Source organism: Solea senegalensis, linkage group LG20 (assembly GCF_019176455.1).
Source record: "Solea senegalensis isolate Sse05_10M linkage group LG20, IFAPA_SoseM_1, whole genome shotgun sequence".
In the NCBI taxonomy this organism is placed as follows: Eukaryota; Metazoa; Chordata; class Actinopteri; order Pleuronectiformes; family Soleidae; genus Solea; species Solea senegalensis.
The window spans coordinates 11,163,626-11,172,689 of NC_058039.1; the positions used below are offsets into that span (position 1 = coordinate 11,163,626).

Sequence of the window (9,064 nt, forward strand, 5' to 3'; positions counted from 1 at the left end):
CGTAAGCGTGTAACATCAGTGCTTCGCACCGGACGTGCTCGCGTGGTACTGGGAACATTTAAAGTTTCCAAGTGTTCATACTTGGCTGGTCAGCTCTGGTTAATCCAGTTCACTTGTCCACTTCATCACAGGCCATGTGTCAGTGTAGTCTGAGTTTCTACAAAGGTCAAGTGAATGTTGTTCAGAAACGTACCTGTTATTTTTTTGAATAATTTATTTGTCTACACACATTAGAGTGTATATGCAGATGACATTGTTTGGTAACAGTGACTCAGCCATTGTTTACAGTCTGTCCTCAGGGCTTAGCTGCTCCTTCGGGGCCCGACTGGGCACCATGGAGACTTGCTGTGTGAAAGTGACAGACTGTGGCTTGCTGTTTAGCATGCTGACTTCAAGAGAAGAAAGGCAAGAATAGAAAAATAGCACACCAGGAGGTTACTGTCAAAGAGCATTATCACTGTGTCAGTTTTTTCTAATTTGGGCTTTTGGACTTTGTGTAATATTCCCATGGAACATGGAATTCAATTGGTTTCTTTGTTGTTGTTTTTTCTCTGCTTGTGTATCGTTTGTAGTATGACTTTCTGTTTTATAGCTTTGTGTCCTGCCCTTCTGTGTTTTACTTGTGTGTCTTTGGATTCCACCTCTTTGTGTCTCCTGATGTCAGTTAATTTCCGATTGGTAAGTTAACTATTACTTCTAATGTTGGCTACGTGTGGCAACAGATAAACTAGCTTCTAAGATTCTTCAAAGTAATACATTGTGTCAGACGTATTTGTCGTTTTCCTCGTCTTTAAAGTCTTTAAAGCCATACAACCTTTCCTGCTGTGCAAAAGGAGGCGCTCCTTTGAGGGTTTAGACAAATGGACATGAGAATGCAGGTGCTGAAAACGAAACAGAGAGAGCTGAAGGTCACGCGCATACGTGCAATATGACATTCTTTTTTTATTTTTATTTATTTTTTTGTTACTTTTCAGGGCCTCTTGTTCAACGGATGCTACACAAATGAGTTTCCCAAACGCAAAGGCTGTTTGTGATCCAACCGGTCGTTTCCTAACCACCATTCTGTTGTGTTAATAAACATATAACCTAATTAGAAACAGAATAAACAGCGTGGCAACAATAACAGCTGTCTTAGCGACAAGTATAATAACTTCAAGTACTTCATTCGGCTGCTTTGTCAGTGCAGGGTAATTATCCAAAGTTATAAGGTAATGACTCACGTCACAATTAATTGAATCAACTCCCCTAGTTTAATGTGTTAATATGAATGTTTTCTATTTCAAACGTGGATGCCTGTGACGCATACTTCTCATTTTATTTACTGATCATATACCTGTTTTTTTGTTTATTTTGAGCCATGTCCTGCACCATGGAAACCTTGGACCACCTGGGCCTGAACTGCTGATTCCGGTGTCTTAATATGTTTTTTGGACAATTGGAATGAAAGAAAACATAGTTGATTGAACTTGATTCCTCCGATGTTTAGATGCCAGGCAGGGTGATCGATTAAAGTCATTTCAGGCAGAAAAATACACGACAAACATTTTCTCAGGTTAGTTGGGCGACAAAATGAGTCACCATCTCCTCCAGATTTAGTGAAATATTAACTCTGTAATGTATAATTGATCCCTCTCTCCTTAAAATATATACACACTGTACCTCACAAGGCGTCAAATGAGCCTCTCGAGTTTTGCGCAGCCTATTTTGGTGTATTCGGTCTGGTTTAAATGTCTGGCATCCTTGAAAATAAAGTTGGTGACACATATATATCAGTTTGCAGTCAGCTGGCAGGAATTTGATGCCCCACAGCAAAAGCTTTTATCTAGTCAAAGCAGAATTTAAATGTGTTGATCACACTTTCTGAGAGAGGAGAATAAAGTTCAATCCTGTAGGAAAAAAAAGAAAAGAAAAACGTTGACACCTTACTCCACACTACCTGTTAGGTTGTCTGTCAGTGCCGACACTAAGCCCCCACAGCTTCACCAGATTCTTTTTATGAAAGTAATTACTTACAGATTTATATTGGAACACATTTAAGAAGAAAACGTCCATCATTCATCATTGTTTCCTGATGGCTATTCATTCTTCTTGTCTCCTTCCCGCTACTGGACGACTAACCTGAAGGCGTTCAGCACAGGCAAGGCTCATTCAGTGCGATGAGACTTGTTTTTCATTCCCAGTAAACAAAATGAAACATTCATGAGAGTTTTATGCAAGGCATCAGTAAGACTCATGTGTGTAACTGGAACCTTTGTATAATCTACTTCTCCTTACTCTGTCCAGCCTTTTCCTGCTCTGGACACTGGGCCTAAAGCAATGCTGCCTTGTTAGCTTCCTGCATGTGAAGTCAGCAGGTCAGCACAGTGGACAGCATAGCCCTCAATATGCTCTACTGTGGGGCTGAGTGTATGTTAGATTTGTAATTAAGAGAAGAAACTCTCTGCGCTGTTTCCATTATATTTTCAACCCCCGGTATCTACGGCCACATTCATCTTCTTTTTTTCATCACATCATCTCTCCATTTATCTTTGCACCAAAGATGTTATTGCCATTACTCAAACGGAATTTATCCCACAACACCAAATGTCTTGGAAACAAAACAGTAATGTTTCAGTGAAATTATCTGTCCAGTAGTAATAAACCATATAATTTAGGTACTTAACTCCAAAATTGATATCAGCGACCCCAGTCAAAGTGGCTCAAGAGACTCTCTTTTTTTGGCTTCTCATCCGTCCAGCCCCAGTCCACCTCCCCTCCTCCGTTGGGCTAAAGTTGATACAGAGCCATCAATTCCATTAAATACTGGCCTGATACGCAAAACTAAAGCTCCCCTTTAGAACAGGTCTCTGAACCTGATAAGAGTTGGCCAGGAAATGGACTGAGTTGTAATTCATGATATGTCACCCTCTCAAAGTTTCCCTGCCCACCTTTTCCCCATAGATAACTCCAGACAGTTCTACTTTGTGACTTAATTACAGAATGTGGTAAGTCTGAGATAAAGCCATCTTTTACTGGGGGGATTTAGTTTGTCCTCGGCGTAAAGCACACAAATGGGAGGTCTAAGCAAATGCTGAATGTCCCTATTGATTTCCTCAAATGGTTGTAATAAAAATAGACATGACTTTCCTGGTTTTTCCCACTGAATTTATGAAGAATATGACTTGTTACATCACAACGTAACACTGAGCTAAGTCTCCGTCTTAAATAGCGATGGTTTTGTAAAGACCAGCATATCTAAACACATTCCAAAGGTGCCCTCCTGTACAGTAAGTACACATCAGGTTGGCTGGTAACATTTTAGAGTTTTGAAGCTCTAAAAAAGTACACAAATTGTGTATAGATTCTCGACTGTCTTTGACCTTTCCATCATCAGGACGCCTGCTAAATAGCGCTTAAAGGAATAAGAATTCACCGATTTCCATTTATCTTTGTATACCTAGAATAGGGGTTGTATTATGTAAACAGTGTCCGCCATCTTTGCTAACAGTTACACTAACAGGACCAAGTATCACTAGTGGGCACGTAACAAAAAAAGGAATGAAGATATTTCTCGACTCAGGGGAAACTGAGGTTGGGAAGCAAAATTTTTCAAAAATACTACCCCTATTCTGGTAATACAAAGCTAAATGCAAATTGGTGAAGTGTTCCTTTAACAAACAAATAAACATAACATCACATAACACCAAGTTTCAGCTTTTTTTCATTAGTCTGACAGGGCCAGATCAACTGAGCCAGAGACGTCCTGCTCCGCTGAGATTCTGTGATACCAAGGTCTCCTCTGTTGGTGTCAAAGACAGAACAAGAATGAAGTGAGGCTCCCAGGAGGCAGCAGACCAGGCCGAGACAAGGCTGATGCAGAGGCACAGCATCCTGATGAGCACTGTGGCAACTGGCAATGCCTGGTATGGGAGCAAATCAAGACTTTGCTTCTGTAAAGCCAGACGAAAGGAGCGTTGGAAGCTAATCCGTATGGAGGCATGGCAGAGGTGGAGGAGACTCGGGTGCAGCAGAATGATGGGTATCTGCAAGCCCCATACTGAGATCATTTCAACTCTGTGAAATACTCGGTCAGTGTATGATATCCTTCAAAGCCCTTGCAGCTGGGACCTAGCATACTCACCTGTTGCCATGCAGGCACAACAAGGGATCCTTGGAGCATATCCTCATCCATAGGTGGATGGTGCCATGATCAAGGGTCTGTGGGTAGTTCCACACACCACCTGTGCTGGCATCACAGTAAACAGCAACAGCGAACAATGTCGGTCTTAGTTTCAGCAGGGGAAAATCAGACAAATCACAGAACAGGAGATAGAGACTGGCAGCAAGTAGTCAAGTTAAGTTTCCTTACACCATTGATGCCGGTTTTTGCTGAGCTAGATGTTCCCGTGAAGAGCGAAGAGAGAAGGGATGACATGGGGGAATTCTAAGACTTGATTTACCCTTGTTAGGTCACCTGGGGGACAATTTCTAATGTTAAGACGGGAAACACCTGATGACCTGATGAGTTTCAGAGGCGGCTGTGGCTCAGTGGGGGCATATGTAGCTGTGTAGATTGGGTCGTCTTCTGACCAGAAGGTCAGTGGCTCGGAGAGTGGCTGAACTGTTCCGTCATAATGACTAGCTGTAAATTTAGAGGATTTTTCAATGTCAGTTTCCTTTGCCAGCAATTCACATCTGTTCCAATTTGTGTGGTGATATATCTCACAAAATACTCCTCCACTCCCAAAATACACTAACACTGAGGAAACCAGGTATTGTGGGAGCTTTAGTTTTTTTTTTTAACTTAAGAATGGTGTAAAATATAAGAACTGTATGTATGTCCTAGGCACTACTTTATGCAGAAATTAACCAGTCAAGATAATGTTCTATACAGCCAAGAACATGTCCCAAAACCCCCAGCCAAGAACCCTCAGAGCTCAACCTGTCAGTTAACACAAATACACAGATAAGGGATTTTACATGGCGATGTGGTTTAGCTCCATCACGTTGTAAAACCCAGATCGACAAATTGAGTGAATGTCTTCGGAAATGAAGCCTGTTTCTTTAATTATCCTCCCCATGAATTGGGGTTGACGTTCGGCTAAGTCACAAAACACACATATACATGTACGGAAATCACTGCAAATCACTTGAGCTCCTGACTGCAAATCACTTTACGTTTATCAGTAACTTCATCCACTGAAGGTCTAAAATCTCCACACAGCGATACAAATATCCAAAACAACAAAATCCTTACACAAGTACTACACAGTAATACCAGCAAATACAGTACTCAAGGAGGATGGTCACACAGTAGCAAGGAACAGAGAAATGCTTCCTTTCCCCCATTCCATAAATAAAAACACCTAACTGTTTTGCTGTGGGAGAGATATGGTCCAAAGAACTAATTATTGTGTGCTTGAATACTCAGGGAGTTGAGCTCTTGAGAGAGGAAATGCCGTGTTTGTTTTAAGGTTTTGCTGTTAGTCTCCAGATGCACTCAAAAGGAAAAAGAGAGAAAAGAAAACAGGTTGGCGCTGCATGTGGAACACCGTGTTCCCTGCACACACTGCGGAAGTGTATTTGATATTCATGTTGGAGCCCTTGTACATATTGGTTTGCTAAATAGACCAAATGGTCCTCTGCAGAATTTAAAATTGAAATCATTTTGAGCTTTTATAACCTCATACACAGAGTATTCGCTTCATCTTGAATGGAACAATATGTGATAAGCCATGGTTTAGTTGAGTTATTTCCTCATTTCTAACCCTACAAGATATTTATACATGTATTTTTTTGTGGAGTGAAGTTCACAAAAAGCTCATAAGTGGTTCATGTTTTTGAAAGTCACAAATTAAAGTACAAAAAGCAGCGATTTGCATTGAGGGGCTTTTTATATGAGTCATTTCTGCGAGTGGAATTAGAGAGTGTATTTGCTGTTTGAGTTCTCAGAATGTTGTTCCTCAATAGCATCATCTTCCATTTTGAGCTCTGGGTCAGACATACTTTCTCAGCCCCCTTTGCAGATGGTGATTAAATCTCTAATTGTCAAGGGGAGGTGGGACTGCGGAGCAGTGAGAGGAAAAAAAACTGGCAAACAGATTTTTAATTATGGCCCACTAAATTAAGATACCCACATTCAGCCTCATATCTGTGGCTGATCTATTCCTCCACTCCCTCTCCCCACTCTAATGCCCCATGGCTCTGATTGTATTAATCATTCAGAGAGATCATCAGTCATTTCCAGTCACTGTACAACATGGCCACATATCATAGAGAGGAGGGGGGCAGAGAGATACAGAGTGAGGGAAATTGGAAATGGCCAAGAAAGGGGCGAAAATGAAATCCATATCTGAGGGTCGCTCCACTGTTGCTTTCTGCAGTGGTTCCATCCGTCATCGTTCAAATATACTACAAACAAGATCATGCGTAAGACATTGGTGGGGATTCATTCTAATCAAATGTTGAGCAAACACTGAGGTCCGTAGTTCAATTCATAATGTACCGCGGCAAAGAAATTAGCAATTTTAATTGTCAGAACACAGTGTTTGACTTCTGATTTTGACACACTCAACCCCACACACTGGCTATACTTATAGGTTATATTAAGTACATATAAATACATATAAGGATATGTTACGGTTCTGTCAGTGTGTAATGTAAGCATATGTTGGACACACATATGCAAACATCAGATCAGTCAGTGCAGCTTCCCCTTTTACACAAACGCATAGACGTAATGACATAATGGGGCTGTTTTTCCAGAAGCCTAATTATGGGGCTTTAAAAAATTAAGCCTGGTTGTCAGCGCGTACTCGTTCGGAATCCGGTGACTCAGGGACACACTGACTCACTCTCTGTTTCTGTTAGGGTAATCTATGCTTAATGCGCTGGATTATATACTGTTTCATTGACTTCAAAAAATCTCAAACTTACATCTTAGTCACCATTAAGTGTTATTGTTATTAGCCGAGTAAAACACTATATACGCCCTAATGCATTAAGTTAATTATGGGCAGGCTAGGTTTAGTTTTAGTTACCACATTTTTATTTTTACAAGGTACTTTTTCTCAAGTGCAGCTCATTACAAAAGGTATCAGTCCTTTTATACAGTCTTACTTTTAATTATAGATTTGGGTTTTACTTTTTGGCTTCCACTTGTGAATGATGATGTTCAACGTGATCCTGGAACGGTGAGAGAAAAACAACAACGCCCGCGTTTATATTGATCCCCGACGAGCACACCTGATATGATTCTTTTTTGTTTGTTTTTTTGTATGCAGGAGTACTTATTATGACACAACCGAGCACCAGCTCTGAGGAAAAGTCTCCACCTGGCATCTTGCTACTCGGGTCTTTACGACAGACACTAAATGAGAACCACCAGGGACATAAAAGGTATCGGTTACACCTTTAATTTCCATTTTGTGACGTGAGTGAGGGTTGTTTCATTACTTGCGTTTCTCACAGAAGCGCTTTTGTGTTGAATTCAAGCGCGACATGGACCGATATTAGGCCAACACTACAGTTTAAGATCAGCGAAGTGTCTGCTAACCACACAATGAAAACACAGACACAATCCACCATTTTGTACTCGGCAGCCACAAAAAAACGAAGGGAGTGGAATGTTGTTTTAAACAGACAGCATGAAGACAGGCTGCCACAGAGTTTGGGTCATCACTGTGATCATTAAGCAGACTGTAATGGGCCATGACAGAGGCTGTTCTGCTCCGGTGCTGGGGCGGCAGACCTGTGGATCACACCGCCATTATCGTCCGACAGATCGCATCATTATGCCCTTGATGGAGGGGAAACACTGGATGTGGCGGGAGGAGACTGAAAATGGCTGCAGTATGCCACAGATCTGCAGAGGGACCACAAGCAAGTGAGAGGAAGAGAGGACGCATTCATATACTGATGCGGAAATGTGCATTTGCACGAGTTATGCAGAGTTTTGTTTATAACTTCTTTTATTTATTTACAAGTGGTGGCATCTGGGTCCAGTCACATTGTGTCTTATACTGCACCTTTGTGGGTGAATTCATTTTTTTCTCTCTGTTAATATATTTCATACAGGACGGCTAAAGGTCACGGACATCTGCATGCGGCAGGGAAAGTTGAGCGTGAGGGATCACGGAGGCCGGCGAGACAAAGATGGTGAGTGAGGGAATGACAGGAATGCAGTCGCCACTACACAAGCTAATCACAGTAAATGTCAACCCAGCCACTCACTCCTGCCATTCCTTGCTTATTTATTTCATTTCCTGCCACACAATTGTCCGTCTGTGTGACTTCCTGACAAAATGAAATGTGTCTGCCTTTTGTATTTGTCTGTACATGCCTAATGAAGCAGATTTCATAAACCCCGAGAAGAACAAAGTGCTACGGACTTTTCTGGGGAATACATGCCGCGAGGAGCTATTGGAAAAGTTTTTAATAATTATGTGAAATACAAAGTACACTAAATTTTAAAGGTGTGTGTTATAGGTCTATGATGGCATCTCTATGATTTGGGTTTGAGTCTACATGAACATCCATATTAAACATAAGAAAACATGTGTGTTTTATAGTTTCAAAAAATGTGACCCCAATCTATGATCTATGTCCTGTATTTACATTTGTATATAAAAGAAATGCACATACTCTTCCACTTTCCTCATGAGACCAACTATAAAATAAGAATATATTGAAATGGGGCAACTCCACTATGGTTGCAAAAATAACTCAGTTTGAATGGAATTCTAGGTCTAATTTTGCACTAAATTTATAAGATCAGTAAATTTTCCTGAGGAGATATGGTCGCAGTAGCTTGTTTCTGGGTCTCCCTCCAAAGAATATGATATACATTTTGCAAATTAGGTTCCCCATTTAGAGGGAAAATAGACAATAAAAGGATGGCATTACTGAACACTTGCATCATTCAATACTGTCCAAAACATCTCTGAACTCCCCGGGAGTTCACGTTCTTGGGGTTGACGTCACAAGCTGTTACCATTTGAGTTTACAAAAGCTGAATTAATACAGAGACTTTCTTTGTTGACGTTCATTGTCCTGCTCCCCCTGCAACCCCTGAAGTTACATGCTG

At 41.1% G+C, this 9,064-nt stretch overlaps 1 long non-coding RNA gene across 1 annotated transcript; it reads left to right on the forward strand.

Moving 5' to 3' along the window:
- Positions 1–390: 390 nt before the first annotated feature.
- LOC122786139 lies at positions 391–8,340 on the forward strand. Its single transcript, XR_006362404.1, has 3 exons — positions 391–678; positions 7,263–7,377; positions 8,056–8,340. It is a non-coding gene; the product is annotated as an uncharacterized LOC122786139 (long non-coding RNA).
- Positions 8,341–9,064: the final 724 nt, after the last annotated feature.